Genomic DNA, 14,655 nt, shown 5'->3' on the forward strand with positions numbered 1-14,655 from the left:
TCTGGGTGATGCCCGGGGCTGGGGTTTTTCAGAGCTCCCCTGGAGATTCTGTGAGGAACCTCTGCTCACTCACCAGCACCTCCCTGTGCCCATGGCGACTAGCCTCACCTTGGGCTGCCAGGATAGGCCACGGCCGGGTCCTGCAGGTCAGTCCCTGAGGAATGCTGTCTCCCGAGCTGGCCTCACTGAGGCCTAAGGGAGGTGGGTGGGGTTGGATGGGGAGCAGGGCATGGTGTGGTTCAACGGCTCAGGAAGCCACAGAATTGAGCTCTAAGCCCAATTACGCCTTTGACTTGCTGTCACCTCTGAGCTGGGCTGCCCTCCTCTGTAGGAGGGAGACCAAAGGCCTTCCCTATAGGCAGAGTGGCTGAGAAGGCCTACAGAAGCCAGCTGCAAAAGCACTTCACAAGCTAAAAAGAACTGGTGTAGCCACTATGGAAAACAATATGGCCGAAACCGGTTTGGCTCAGGGGTAGAGCGACGGTCTGCGGACTGAAAGGTCTCGGGTTTGATTCTGGTCAAGGGCATGTGCCTTGGTTGCGGGCACATCCCCGGTAGGGGGTGTGCAAGAGGCAGCTGGTCGATGTTTCTCTCTCATCGACGTTTCTAGCTCTCTATCACTCTCCCTTCCTCTCTGTAAAAAATCAATAAAATATATTTTAAAAAAAAGTGTAAAAAAAAAGAAAAAAGAAAACAATGTGGCGGTCCCCCCATTAAACATAGAACTACCACATGATCCAGCAATCCCTCTTCTGGGTATTTATCTACACCCCCCCAAAAAAAACAACAAACAAACAACAAAACACAACAACAACAAACAAAAAATACAAAACACAACAAAACCACCAACTTGAAGAGATATTTGCACCCCCATGTTCACTGCAGCATCATTCATAATAGTGAAGACATAGGAACGAAGAGTCCACTGACTGATGAGTGGATAGGATGATGTGGGCTATACGCACGTTACTAAGAACTGGCAGGCTTTCCTGTTCTCTAAGGTCTTCTCTAAAGTGGCCTGCATTCAGAAGTCTGTGACAGGGGTCTCTAGAGCAGGCCAGAAGCGGTTTCGGATGACCCAACTTTCATCAGAGCATCAACATCTCCTGAATTTCCATGGACTGATAGTTTTTTCAATCTCTTATCAGAAAGTTCACGCCACCGAGACGTGTGGGTCCAGTCCCCCGCTGATCTGTAGCCAATGGGAAGACCGCTGGCAATATTCCTCCCCTCACACATCTGGCGTCCACCTGGCCAAACACATCTCGGGCACCGCGTGTGGTCCCCAGGGAGGGCCCTGCCCGTCACCTCACGCACAAAGAACGTGTGCATAATGACTCTGCGTCTGGGATAGAATTAATTTAAGTTTTAAGCAGAGCCCAGGTGGGCCAGGCCTTTTACAAGATGAAGCTACACGGCAGAGATCAGGGTCCCTGGGCAACGTCCATCTTGGAATCATATGAAGAGACTGTGGAGAATTCAAAACAGGGGTGATCTCTGGTGAGAAAGACTCCCAGGCAGTCTGGGTCTGGACTGAGGTGTGAGGACCGTGCCAACAGGAGGCAGCGTGGGGCCTGCGAGGCTCCGGATCCTGCATGACCTGAAGCGATTTCCCCACGGACACCGGTGGCAGAGTTGTGCGCATTTAACGTCTGTCTCATAACCACTGAGGAGATGGACAAGGGGAGGCTCGGCCTGAGGCTTTGGGAATTTCTAAGAAGTGTGATAGAGAGGTGCGCATGCGGGAAGTGCTAAAAATATTCATCAAATGGATGTATGACAGGTCCGGGGGTTGGGGAGAAAAGGGAGAAAACCACACCAGAGAACAACATACATTCTCTCTGGATGACTGTGTCCAGTTCCACGACTTAAAATAACATGGATGCGCTGGTGACTCCAAAATTTAAGTGGCCAACCCCAGCCAGCTCCAGACTTGTGTATTTAGCACCCAATGAACTATCAGATACGCAAGCCAAGTGTCATCTCAAACCCAACATTTCTACAACTAAATTCTGGGTCCCTCTACCCCAAACCTTCTCTCACAGTCTTTCCTATTTAGGAATCACTACATTAATTAGAATTAAATTAATTCTATCCCAAACCAGGCTGCCCAGCCATTTTTGACTCCCTGGGACTAAGCATATTTGCAGGAAGGGGAGGGGGGGATTGTCCCACACTGTAAGGTGGTTAGCGGCCTCTGTGGCTTTTACGCACTAGAGGCTAGTCGCACCTCCTTCCCCAGTGTGACAACCAAAAATGCCTCCAGACGCTGCTAAACGCCCCCTGGAGGGCACCGTCACCTTGGTAGAGAGCCAAAGCGCTTCTCCTCGTTCTGAATATTCAACCCACCAGAAAGTTCCACTGGCTTTGCCTTCCATCCACCCATTTCACTCCGATCTGCGTTGGGACCACCACCCTCCAGGCCAATGTCAGCTCCCCCATCCTCATGTCCCAGCATTCTTTGCAATACCTCTCAGGTCTTGGTAAAACACATATCATGTTGTCCTTGACTTAAAGCTCTCAACCGTTTTCTGTTTCATTTAAAATAAAAATCTGTTTCTCATCCCAGGCCTCTCCTCCCCTCCTTCCAGCTTATTCACTCCCCTCCATCACACTGGACTTCTGCTTGTGTTTCGAACAGGACGGACCACACCTCTCCACTGCCAGGCCTTTGCACTGGCTGTTCCCTCTGCCTGGAATGTTCTTCCCTCAAATCTTCCCAAGGACGGCTCATTCTCTGAACTTAGGTCACAGCTCCAAGGTCACTTCCCCAGAAAGATCTTCCCGACTACCTGCCAACATTTGCCTCCCCCCAATCATGCAATCATTTCCCATCATATCCATATTTTGTTTCTACCGTAGAGCTTGTCCCTTTCCAAAAGGGCCTCCTTTGTGGCTTGTGTGTTACCTGCTTCTCCACTTTGGAATGTACCGTATTTTTTGGACCATAAGACGCTCCGGACCATAAGACACACCAGTTTTTAGAGAAGGGAAATGAAGAAAAAAAGATTCTGAAACAAATAGTGTCCTAAAATATTTTATGTGCATTAAAACCCAACATCACAGTCATAAACACATGTAATCAACCCTGTAAAGTAAACAGCAGCATTTAGAACCATTTTAGAGCCGGGCAAGCACACAGAGACCACACACAGCCGGGCAAGTAAAAAAACTTTTTTTTTAAAGTATATGTGTAAGCTATATTTGGACCATAAGACGCAGGGACTTTTCCCCCCCACTTCTGGGGGGAAAAAAGTGCGTCTTATGATCCGAAAAATACGGTAAGTTCCATGAAAGCAGGAACTCTCTTGGTCATCCCAATGCCTAACACAGGGCCTGGCACACAGCAGCTGCTCAGCAAACACGCGTGCACCGACACAACAGGAACACTGCCTTCTTCTGTACAGCAGTTTCCCCATCACCTGGGTATCTCTGATCTCATTTGGAGCCTTTCCCCTGCCTCCCGGCATTCCCGCACTCAGGGTGGAAAACCAAATATGCACACCTCCCTGGGCCTCTTTCCCACCCGTCCCAGCAAGTGGGGAGTACACGGGTGGGATTCTGGCTCCTTCCCCAGCTTCCAGGGCCCTCCCTGGGGGGTTGACTCAGCAGGGTCAAGACTTTGCATTTTTTAAAACAAATACCTCCAGATGATTCTCACAGTGGAAGGCCGGGCAAACACTGCCCCTGGCTACCAGAAAGCACAGAATCACGGCCAAGCTGCCTATTTCAGACACTAAGGCCGAAACGTCAGGCCTCCGATGCCTGCTGAGTCTAGTGGAGAAGGAGGGGAAGCTGCCCACCCAGCAGCTGTTTCCATGGTTCCACCACTTGGACCAACATGGAGACAGGTCCATCTGACCACCATCTCCCACAGTAGAGTCCCTCCTCATCGTAGTTACTAGCTATCTGCCTCCCTAGCAACCAGGCTCCCTGTCACTGGGATTCCCCCCCCCACATGCCTTCTCCAGGGCTTTGGGGGTCCAGTGCTTCCATCTCCCGCTTCAGAGTAAGGCTTTGGGAGCCTGGCCCAAGCCCATGGTTGGGGGCGTCATTTCCTTGGCCAGCGATTGGTTTGCAGTGAGCACATAACATAAAGGCAGTCCAATCAAAGGGTCGCTCAGGGCTTGAGTGGGCAGAACCTGAAAGGAAGCTTGTTCTTTCTTGTTGGGCTTCCACCAGAAAGGACGGCGCTTCCACAGCCAGCTCCACACCTCAGTTACGGTAACCGCGCTCCCCGAGGGCTGGCCTGTGTCCATGCAGTGCTAAGCAAGCACTTGACTTTGGTGATCTCATTCCATCCTTTGCCGCGAACCAGGAGACAGGTGCTACGCTCATCATCATCATTTGCTGATGGGAACTCTGGGGCACAGACAGGTTAAGTAACACTCTCTGGATCACACTGCTGGGCAGGGAGCCAAGGCAGCGTGGTTCTCCTAACCACGGAGCCGCCGGAGCCTGCCCACCGCTTGCAGCGGGAGAGAGAAACCAGCCCCAGGAAGGAAAAGCAGAGGTGGAGGGACAGGTTCTCAGGACAATCTCTGAGACCGGACGCCAGCTGCGTCTGAAGCTGAACCTTGGCGGTCTTTCATTATGAAAGCCAACAATTCCCCTTCTTTCTCCTTATGCTCGTTCCGACACCCCCCTCCCGCCTTTCTGTTGCTTCCGAGAGAAAGGATCCTGACTCCTTTATAGTCTTTCTAGGAAAATGCCCCTAACTATAGTCCATGTGCAACCTGCACCCAGCAGCTGCTCAGGCAGGACCAGCAGGTGTGGGTGAAGACTGCTCTCCCTTCCCAGGAATGCTGGGTCTAAACCCAACTGTGGCCGGCCCAAAGCCTCTTCCGCTTTTGGCTCCAAGTGAGGCCCAGTTCCCTAGCAACCGCCCCAATTAGGCCATCATGCCATTTATCAGGATGCCAATTAATTATAATGATCTTAATGATCTTCCAATTAGATAGCGCCTTGAATCCGGATCAGGGGTATGGCAGATCTCCCATCAGGCCCCATCACAGGGGCCCATGGAAAAGGCAGGCCTCCCTCACCTACGGGTCAGCATGGAGAGAGGCTCCACCTTCCACATCCACTGGGCACAAGGGCCAGACCTGCCACACACACTCTGGGCCACCCCACCCCCTGCAGGGACAGGCTCATGTGACTCCAGCCCCCACCACAAGAGGGCTGCACCTCTAAGAGGATTTCAACCCTCTCGCCATTGTGTTTCCAGGAGGCACCATCCTTTATCTCGGACCTCATGAGCTTTTTTTCTGACAGCCACATTTGCTGTTTCCCTTTGCATCTTGACTAGGGGGAGTGTGTGTGTGTGTGTGTGTGTGTGTGTGTGTGTGTGTACTTGCCAGACAAACCCCTATTTTCCTCGGCTTCCCCTGCCCTGCAAGCAAAATACAAACTCGAGATGTCCCCAGACTGTGGAGGTTTGAGGGAGAAGTGGGATCACTAAAGGGCTTGTGTCTTCCAAAGTTCTACTGTCTGTGTTTTCGTCTCCTGCATGTGTTCTTTCTACATTTGGGAAAAAGGCCAAGGTCATGCAGGAGGAGTGAGTGGAGGGTCAGCGTGAACTCGGGAGGCCCTGGGGCCTCTTGAATTCCAGCTCTACCAGCGAGCAGCTGTCTGAGTCACAATCCCCTCTGGGCCTCACTGTCCTCATTTCTGACAGCAATCAAAGGCCCTCTTAGGGTTTGGGGTGGGTTAAATACGTTTTCATGTATAAGGCCTCAGAACACACTACATCGGTGCTATCTATCACCTTAAGTCCACACCAAGCCATTCCTTTGAACTGCAAGCTTATCAACATGCTGATGCTCTTCTGCAGGACCAGGCTTCTGGTCTCTTTCTAAAGGGGGGAGGGGGGGAGAGGCGACATCTAAGAACAGACTTGATCCAGTTGGGTGACAGTCCCAGTCTGGCTAAGTCAGACCAGAAGCTGCCCCCTTCAGGCAGGTCCAAACAGAGAACTTGAACATATCCAGAGAAAGCAAGGGGGAATGTTATCTCCAAATCAAAAGGTGAACTTCAAATGCTAGGGTGGGCAACCACACATTAGCTAGGTCCTGGAGATGGCAGCTGAGTGGAGCTGTTGAGTATGTATGTGACTGTGCATGCACACACACAGTCTCACCCACAGCCACACTGTCTTCCTCCAAGCCCAGCATTTTTATAATCAACTCATCATTAAATCCTTGCGTTTGAAAACCTAACATGTTATTAGGGTTTTAGAAGTTCAAATTAAGCCATGAGTTCAAACTAAACCCCCCCAATAAATATACACCAAGCCCAAAGCCCAAACCCGCACTGACCCTCAGCTGTTCAGTTAGACTAACATCATATATTTACGTACGTAAACTTGGCCCAGGCCCCGAGTGGGCCCGGGGATTGAGCTTGCAACCCAAGTAGGTGCTCTTGACAGGAAGTGGTCCCAGGACCCTTCAGTCCTCAAGCCGACGCTCTACCCACTGAGCCAAACTGGCTAGAGCTGGACAGGTTCTTTGGATGAGCCTTTTCTCCTCCATGATGTGGGACATGCAAAGCTGGAAAACCTCTCTTACAAACGAGTGGTCTTCAGCCTGCTCTCCAAGCCCCCTTCCTATATGTAACGAATGACTTCAACTTAATTAAAACCCTCCAATGGTTCCGTAATGGGGAGCGGAGACACAGGAAGAAATCTCTTCACTATTAACTACCAGATGAGAGTAGCCTTCTGCTCCAGGGAAAGCCCATCCTACACTTCTCTGTCCCCAGAGAACCTGCTCCAGAGCAGCCTCCCTTCTCGGCCCCAAAGGAGGGGGACCCCAGTGTGGGAGAGAGGCAGAGACAGATGGAGGGGCAAGAGCACGGGCGTCCTGGCAGGCACAGATGCGCAAATACCCAGGTTCAAATGAAAGCTGAGCGCAATTACTTGGTTAATTAAATATTGACTTTTAACTCAAAAAGTGATTAAAACAAGCTGCAGGAAAGCCTGGCCAGAGAGAAGGGGGCAGACAATGAGTCAGAACTTTCCCCATTAGGGAGAAGTGGAGGATGAGGACTGCCGGAATGCAGGTCTGCACTGTCCTACTGTGTGCAGGCACTTACTCTGTGCAGGGGTGCGTGGCCTTTGATGGGGAATTTCAAAAAATGACGTCAGGTGACAAACGAAGATTTGTGGGTGTCTCCTTACTTTTTTCCACCTAAGACTCATCTTTTTTTCCAGGCTGCCCTCCAAGCGGCCCGAGCTTCTGGTGCTCAGGAACGGGGCTCTGTTGGTCCTGTCTCCCTGGAACCCTAACTCGGTGCCTGGCACCACGAGGTGCACCCCTTAACGCTTGCAGGACGAATGAATGAATTACTACAAAGAATGTTTGTTTGTTTCTTAAAGAGCTGTCCTAGAATTGGCAGCCAAACTTCGGAAACCCTCAGGAGCCCCAGGCGGGGAGCAATCCTCTGCAAGAGGCTTTGGGCACTGGTTTTGACCCGGCCCGGGCGGCACTTTGCCCTCCCGGTCCCTGTGCGTTCCCAGTCCCTCCCCAGGTCCGGTCCCCCGCTTCCCCGAGTCCTGCCCGGACCAGCCCCACGTGGTCCGAGCTTCTGGCCAGTCTATTGGGTCTGAACTCAAAGGGGTCAGGGAGGCCACCCCCCAGCGGCCGGCGGGCTCAGACTCGCTCTCCCCGCGGCCTCCGGGGCTCCGAGGGGCGCGCCCGCAGGTCCGGGGCGCGGCGGGGGGGTGCCCGGCTCGCCCGCGAGGTCAAACGGGTCACCCCCCTGCGGCCCGCTGGCGCCGGAGCCTCCTCTCTCCCGCCCACCCCGTGCCCCCTCCGCGCGCAACGAGGGGCCGGAGCCGGGTGGCCGGGCCGGCCTCAGCTCACCTGGGCGGCGCTCGCGGCCACGCTCCCCGCGGGGCAGGCTCCGGCCGCGGGGAGCCCCCGTCCCGCCCCCCCGGCCGCGGCGCCCCACTCACCAGCGCGCACGGCCTCGGCGGCCTCACCCAGCGCGGGGCGCCGCCACCGCTGCCGCAGCCCGCCGCTCGGGCCGCGGGGCGCAGGGGACTCCACGCCGCTGCTGCCGCCGCCGCCGCTGCTGCATCCTCAGCGAGTGCGGCTCCGCTCCTCCCGCCCCGCCCTCCGCCTCCGCCAGTCCCTCCGCTCCGCTCCCGGCCTCCGGCGCCGCCCCTGCCCTGCGCACCGCCCTCGCCAAAGTCCGGTCCGCGCCCCGCCCCGCCCGCCCTGCCCGGGCCGGGCTTACACCTCCCAGCCGGCCAGCCGCTGCCCGAGCCGGCCCCTGGGCACGGCCCCCGCCGCCTGCCAGCCTGCGCGCCGGGGGAGGCGAGAGCACGCGGGGCGGGGAGCGCCGGACCCGGAGCCGCGGGCGGCGGGAGCTGGGGAGCCGGGACTCCGCTCGGCGCCCTCCCCGCGCGCCGGAGCCTTTACCTCCGGCTGGAGGGACGCGTGGCCCGGACAGTCCGGCCCGGCTGCCCCCGGTGCACGGCTCCGGCCGGCCCCGAAGTCTGGCCTCGGACGGGCAGAGGCGGGGAGGGAGGTCCGGCAGCTGCGGGGCCCGGCTGGCCGCGCTCCCGGCGTGGAGCGCGCACCCTCGCCGCCGGGACACGGCGCACACTCACCGGCACACGCGCCGCCCGCCGCCCTCCGCGGGGAGCTGGAGCGGCTGCGAGGTTCGCCCGCGAGCCGGCTCCGTGCGTGCGAGTGTGTGCGCGCGTGCAACCCACCAAAGACCACGGGGGGCATCGCTAATCCATCAGTGATCTCAGTGAAGTCTGGAGGGCCATCGATCAGGTCCACTTCGCCGCGAACGAAGAGAAAGAATCCTAGTCTCTTTCCTTCTGAGCTGGAGGGAGTCGAATGCTCCGCGGGGCTTGCAACGGCCCCGCCGGGGGCTCCCCTCGTAATGACACGTTAATAAATGTTTTCTTTCATCTGCTTCCACGAGGGCTCGCCTGGGTTTGAAAACACCCACCGCTTTTGCTGAGAGCCCTGAGCTCACCTCTGACTTTTCTGCCTTTGGAGACGCGGGCGGGGGCCGGGCCTGCAGCTGGACCGCGGGGTGCACTGCCCACGCACCCGGGGCCTCCCCACGCGCCCGGGAAGCTCCCCGAGACACTAAACTTGAGCTCAAGTGAAAATAGCTGCGTTGCCTAGAAATGGTCCCGGAATAGGAAAGAATGGAGAAACGGGCTTCCTCCGAAAGGGGAGGAAGTAGACTCCAGGTGGTGCTGTCTACCGTGGTTTCCGCTGTCTCCAGAACACAGGAGAGGCCGGAGAAGGACCAGGCTGACCCTTGGTCACAGAGCCAGCAGAGAACCAATTAGCAGCTGCGGAAAGCATAGCTGAGTAGCTTAGGGAACCAGACCCTGTGCCAGCTAAGTGTACTGATAGGCAGTAGTGACTTATTAAAATCTAATAACCCCACAAGGTAAATTGTAGAATTATACCCATGCTACAGATGTGAAGACCAAGTCACGGAGCGATTAAGTTTCTGACTGAACTCACACAATTGTAAACGGCAGACCTAGGATTTGAACCCAAGAAACTTATCTCCAGAGTTATGTTCTTAAATCCCAGGTGATTGCTACTTTTCCAGCCCAGCAACTCCTTGCTCTGGAGTAGTCTTTTTTGTTGTTGTTGGTTATGGTTGTCTTGCTTAGTAAGTGAAAATGGACAGTGGTCTATGATGATATGCTTAATAAATACTTGGTTATTTATCTGGAATTCAGATTGGGGGTCCAGACCTGGGGGGACTCTATATCCCCCGGCCATAATCTCCCTCAGCCACCCTGATCAATTTACAGTCTACATAAGTCAGAAAAACCTGGAATTTGCTTTTCCAAGTTAGGTTCCGGTGCTCACTTTGGGCACTGCTGAGGTTGCTGATCTACCTTTTTTAGTAGCCTTGGTACAAAATGTCAGGCTTTCACCTTCCCTGTCACCAACCAAAAACTAATGGGGACCCCTTCCCTTTGGCCTCATCTCTGTGGAAGGACTGCGTGGTAATAGAACATGTCGGAGAAGCAGCTTTCAAAAGTAAAAGGCAGGTGAAATTAATGTTAATTATGTAGTTTCACTTAACCTAGGACAGTGGTAGGCGAACTCATTAGTCAACAGAGTCAAATATCAACAGTACAACGATTGAAATTTATTTTGAGAGCCGGAAACAGACTTCTGAGAATGGGCCACGAAGTTTCAATCGCACTGTAGGTGCGCGCCCGCACGTGGTATTTTGTGGAAGAGCCACACTCAAGAGACCAAAGAGCCACATGGGTTCAGCCACAGTTTGCCAACCACTGACCTAGTATATCTAAAATATCTTGTCAACATGCAATCAATATAAAAATTATTAATGAGATATTCTTTTTACTGCATCTTTGGAGTCTGGTGTGCATTTTACACTTATACCACCTCTCTGTTTGGGCCAGCTACATGGTACTCCATGCTCTAGCAGGTTCTGTGGTCCACTACTGAGTGTTTCTATGAGGTTATCTTATGATCCTATTAAGAGTCAGTCTTCCAAGAAAACTGAGAAAGTAAAGGGACTGATCAGAGTCACAGGTGGGATTTTGTGTGAGACTGCGCCTGGGTTTGGATCATATCCCTGTGGCCTCAATTTTCCAGCTGGGGCCTCAAAGCCTCATGGGAGTGTCTCAGGGGTCCGGGGTATGAGATTAGGTGAGATCTGCCTTTTGCTTGCTTTTTATGTTGGGTTCTGGAGAATATTTCAGAGGAGGTGGGATTTGCAGGACAAAAAAGTTTTAAAAACACATCTCCTTGCCCTAGCTGGTTTGGTTCAGTGTATAAAGTGTTGGCCTGTGGACTGAAGAGTCCAGGTTTGATTCTGGTCAAAGGCACATGCCTGGGTTGTGGGCTTGATCCCCAGTAGGGGGAGTGCAGGAGGCAGCCAATCAATGATTCTCATCATTGATGTTTCTATCTCTTCCTCTCCCTTCCTCTCTGAAATTAATAAACATATATTAAAAAACAAAACAGAACACACTGCTTTCTTTCATGAACTTGGCTCTCCCTTCCCTAAATGGGCCCTGCCTACAATTTTCCCTCCATCCTTCTCTCCTCATCAGGACACCCAGTAAAGGAGGGGCTGCATACAATCCTGCGCGCACTCCCCCACCCCCCCATGTCATCTGATTATCTTTTTGGATATTTATTCTTTCCACTGTTGCTGTTGAAAGACCAAACATGGTGATGTCTCTGTTTTGCCTCTTATCCTTTGTTAGGGGGAGGTGACAGGTCTTGGTGTGAGTGTTTCTTTGTGTGTGTGTACCGTGTGCATGTGCGAGCACATGTGTGTGCTCACTGTGGACAGGGGTGTGGATTGGGTTTCAGGGCAAGACTTAACTCTCCAGCTCAGACACTCATTGGCTTGGAGAATCTGCAAAGTACTTTCTGGCCGCATTTCTTTCTCCTAATTCACAGCGAACTCCATGGTCCTCTGGGTCCGGGCCCCGGGCCCAAGTTCTCCAGGTAGGTTGGGCCTTTTAGCTCCATTTGGGAGCCCAGTGACTGCCTGGGAGATGAGAAGGCCCTCAGGGGCTCAGGTGTCCTTCATCCTGGGATGTCACTCAGCTCTGGGTGGGGCCTCAGCAGAATTCTCATGACCCTTCTGGCGTCCTAATTCTCCAGCCCTGTCCATCTCCAACTACATCATCTGGGACAAGCTTTCTCCTCTCTTGTCACCCTGTTGGCATCTCTCACCAGGATCATCTTGCCTGGATCTTTCAGGCTCCCTATGCCACTCCCAACTCCTCACCCCTTTGTTGGGTTAACCTTGAGGGGACCTTTCTCTTGACACCTACGCACCTTCTCTCCTCCTCCTGTACGTTCCTTCACCCTCTGTGCAGAGCGCTGCCTGGTTCTATTGACCTTGCAAAGCCAGAATGCTGCTCTATTTCCTGAACTCCTATGCAACAATTAAACAAAGTAATTCCTGCTTCGTGTTTCTTTCTCTCCACCAAGAGGCTGAAGCTCAACCTGATTGTCCCTGCACTACTGGCTGCATGAGAGTGTGATGTTATGAGGGTTGTAAGAATTAAGCTTTTCAAAAACATCTAATAAAAAGTTGTCCAAGAAACGGTAAAGTAGAAACATGGCTGCAGACGAGAGGCTTGGGAATGCAAGCCACGTAACTGGGGCACAGGTGGCTTTGATAACCCACACGAGTTTGGCTGTTGCTTGCTTCTTTCTACAAATTCAGAAGAGGCTGCAGAGTCATCCGCAGCGGTTTGGGGTCACAGGTCTCCGTTGCTGAGTGGACACAGTTTTTCACGGATTTTAAAATACAAATCTCAGAATCATCCATAACATGGTACATTTGCGGTTAATGCTGCTGAGTTTTCACTTAGGCCCAGCTGTCTGGCTGGTAGAAATACAGTTGCATGAGGGAAAAACTGTTTATATTTCTTGAGATAGTGTGATAATGAAAAATAGCACCATAAACCCCCATTAAATCAAAAGGATATTAACTGTGTTTCCTGCTGCCTCCCCTGGCCGGCACGCGGACACTGACAGGCTTTCCTTCAGCAAAACGGGGTGGCTCATCTCTGCAGTGCAGTACCTGCTTCCCGGCTTAATTACACATAATTGTGGTGTCTAATTTATTTTAACGCCCGACGCCTAAAAGTGCACATTCATGAATCAAGGCTAGATTGGGAGGTAGGATAATTAAACACTGGTATAATTGCAGTCTCCTGGGGGCCGCTTAGGAGTAATCTCAAAGAGTCATGATGCTTATTCTGGATTCTTACGAATGACAGAATAAGCTGCCTACAGTTAAGAAAACAGAGAACAGTGACAATTTGTCTAGTTGCTTAGCCACTCACCCATAGTTCTCTTCTGGATAAGTGGGCAAAAAATAGTAAGCACACGGATTTCACGTGTGATGAAACACACACGCAGAACGGGTGCCCCTGCCACTGAGTATTAAAATGAGCCAGGCAGCCCCGGCAGCAAGCGGTTGCTCTCTACAGACAAAGCAGGACTCCTGCTCCTTGGTGGAAAAGCAGGGACCATTTGACCATACATGCAATTCAGTTTCCTCTCTCTCTTTCTCTCTCTGTGACAACACACCTATTTTACAACTAGAGGCCCGGTGCATGAAATTCATGCACTGGGTGGGGGGTTCCCTCAGCCCAGGCTGCACCCTCTCCCAATCCAGGACCTTTCCGACATCCCTCTCCGCAATCCAGGACCGCTGGCTCTTAACGGCTCTCCTGCCTGCCTGATCACCCCTAAACTCAAGCTTCTTCTTTACTTTTAATATTTATATTTCTTCTTTATTTTAAAATTCAAGCTTCCTGAGAACATGAGGCAGTTAGCATTATCCCATGTTCCTTACAGAGAGCTAAGCATGGTAAACACAGCAAATACTTAGTACTTATGGGCTTCGATACAAACACTTTCCAACCAGGAATGTTTTATTTTATTTATTTACTTTTGAATTAAGAAACATTTCCAATTTTTATTCATAAAATTAATCCAAACAGCAACAATAGATATACAGAGCCACATATCAATAACAAACTGGGAAGGAAACAAAATATTCCAGAGACATCTTGAATAATTTTAAAGGAATACACACCAGACTAAAAACCTACAGCCAAGCCGTGGTTACCCATCAGGTTACATTTATTCCTGCATTTTCTCAGTAAGTTCTTCCTTACATTTGCCTTTCTCTTTTCCAACTTGTCCAGATTGGGCTTTGTGCTCAGGAATTTCCCCCCGGCTCTTTGTCCAGCGGTAGCCTGATGATCACCTTGCGGGGTGAATGCCCACGTGGACAGGCGTGTAGCCTTCTCATGCTGCACCCGCTCCATGTAGACGGCATGTTTCTTTCTGTGCACCTGCACCGCCTTGCCCACTTGCTGACCTTTGCAGCGTTCTCGAACCACCTGGACCTCTGGTCCTCGTGGATGGACTTGGAGCGGACATTGTGCCTCTGCCGCAGCTCCTTGCAGAGCGGGGAGACAGGACCCTGCGGTACCCGTGCGAGGGGGCGTTGAAGTGGCCTTTGCTGCGTCGGAGGTCACGAAGGGGTTGACCTTTATGGTGACCATCTGGCACGGGAAGTGCTCCCCAACCAGGAATGTTTTCATAGGCAGCCTCCAAGCTTGAACTGAAAACCTAAAAGTAGAGAGCTCAGATCTCAGGCATCAGGTGCTATTGGCAGGATTTCTATCCCAATTAAACGCTAATTCTGAGCTCTCAACAGTCTGGATAAGCTCGTCACCATCCCATTTTCCTTCGCTTCACACCAAGGTAACAAGTGAAACCTTTAATTCTGATCTTCCTGCAGCAAGGGAACAACAAACCTCAATTAAATAATTTCCCACAGAAGTCATGTCCAAACACTGCAGACGGAGGACTATGGGCTGACCATATACGTGCACAGTAACAGACTCAGGTCCAGCCCTGGGCGCCCAGGCGTCCTCCACAATCTCACCAGCTTTTCGAGCTCCTCAGTGTGTTTCCTTCAGTCGCAGTTGCATTGCCCCGCCCAGGCCTCTGGTTGGAGAGGGTTTTCTGTGTTGGTGTTGGTGTCGGTAACGGTTTACTGTTTGGTGTTGGTAGCTGTTTGCTGTTTGGAATGATGAAGTTCGGGAGGACCGCCGTCGCCATGGATATGTGGTCCCAGCGCACT

At 52.4% G+C, this 14,655-nt stretch overlaps 1 protein-coding gene across 3 annotated transcripts in view; it reads right to left on the reverse strand.

Annotated features, from left to right (window-relative positions):
* The window catches only part of SULF2 (sulfatase 2), an 86,063-nt gene extending 77,618 nt beyond the window's left edge, over positions 1-8,445 (reverse strand). The window contains exon 1 of one of the 3 annotated variants that reach the window (XM_045574314.1): positions 8,424-8,445. The gene's annotated coding sequence lies outside the window, so the exon portion shown is untranslated. Of the gene's footprint in view, positions 1-7,954; positions 8,118-8,423 lie in introns of those variants that run through there. The other 2 variants (XM_036419672.2, XM_036419671.2) reach the window with 2 other exon arrangements.
* Positions 8,446-14,655: the final 6,210 nt, after the last annotated feature.

This window comes from Pipistrellus kuhlii, unplaced genomic scaffold (assembly GCF_014108245.1).
Source record: "Pipistrellus kuhlii isolate mPipKuh1 unplaced genomic scaffold, mPipKuh1.p scaffold_m20_p_6, whole genome shotgun sequence".
Classification (NCBI taxonomy): Eukaryota; Metazoa; Chordata; class Mammalia; order Chiroptera; family Vespertilionidae; genus Pipistrellus; species Pipistrellus kuhlii.